Source organism: Heterodontus francisci, unplaced genomic scaffold, assembly GCF_036365525.1.
Source record: "Heterodontus francisci isolate sHetFra1 unplaced genomic scaffold, sHetFra1.hap1 HAP1_SCAFFOLD_97, whole genome shotgun sequence".
Taxonomy (NCBI): Eukaryota; Metazoa; Chordata; class Chondrichthyes; order Heterodontiformes; family Heterodontidae; genus Heterodontus; species Heterodontus francisci.
This window is the reverse complement of record NW_027140606.1, coordinates 2,798,046-2,799,058: the sequence shown is the minus strand read 5'-3', so window position 1 is coordinate 2,799,058 and position 1,013 is coordinate 2,798,046. Positions and strand designations below refer to the sequence as shown.

At 44.5% G+C, this 1,013-nt stretch overlaps 1 non-coding gene across 1 annotated transcript; it reads right to left on the bottom strand.

Annotated features, from left to right (window-relative positions):
• Positions 1 to 583: 583 nt before the first annotated feature.
• trnar-ccu (transfer RNA arginine (anticodon CCU)) lies at positions 584 to 655 on the bottom strand. Its single transcript has one exon. It is a non-coding gene; the product is annotated as a tRNA-Arg (tRNA).
• Between the last annotated feature and the right edge of the window lie 358 nt (positions 656 to 1,013).

Here is a 1,013-nt window from a genome sequence, read left to right as displayed (position 1 = left end):
TCTTGACCATTAACGAGAACAGGCCACGAGTTCAATGTTTATCAGCAAATGGAAGATAATTGGAAAGAATTCTGTGTTACTCCAGACCAGTGACAAAGATGCAATGGATGTTATTCAAAATAAATTCCATTTGACATTTTATGTAAACTTGTTTGCATCTGAAAGCTGGATTTTAAGTGTTACAAAAATGTGTCAAATTAATGACTGACCATGTGACAGCGCACATGGGGATCAAATCCACAGCCTTGTTGTTATCAACACTGCCTCCTGACCAACTGAACTAAGCGGCCTATAGACAGAGCGAGGTATGGGTTTGAGCCGCATGCTGTGCGGTTTGTGTTTTATTTCTCACACTGGGTGACACAGCGATTGGACAAACAATGGACACATCACATCCCTGAAACATTGTTCTGATATAAAACAGTGTGAAATAAGAACTGAGCATGGAAATGGAACGGAACCAGAAATCAGGACTTTAATCTATTAAAGTTGATCTTGAAATTCTACTATGCACGAACATTCCAAGAGAACGAACTCTCTTCTGAAATAAAATCCAGGAACTTGAGCTGCTGTAAAACATAACTGAGCCTGCTGTGATTTGAACACACAACCTTCTGATCAGGAGTCAGACGCGCTACCGTTGCGCCACAAGCTCGCAGGGAAAGCAAAGTCTTCCATCCCTGGCAGATTTACTTCTTGTTTAGACTCAGTGATTGAAATTAATTCAATCCTCATCTGACCTCCGCTCTGCAAAGGCCTGCCACCCGACCTGAACCCGACGGGACCCGACGACCTGTGTCGGGTTCGGGTCGTGTCGGATCGCTCTTCCGGGTCTGGCTTTTGGGCTCGGGTCAGGTCGGGCCAGGTTCGAGTATTACATTTAACTCTGCTGGGAAGTTGAGTTTAATAAGTGTCAAAAGTTGAAAAGCTAACCTAAGCTGGGAGTCCGGGTCATCAAGGAGGGAAACTCTGAGTCTGCTCAGTGAGCAAGGGAGCATCTCGATGATGTCATT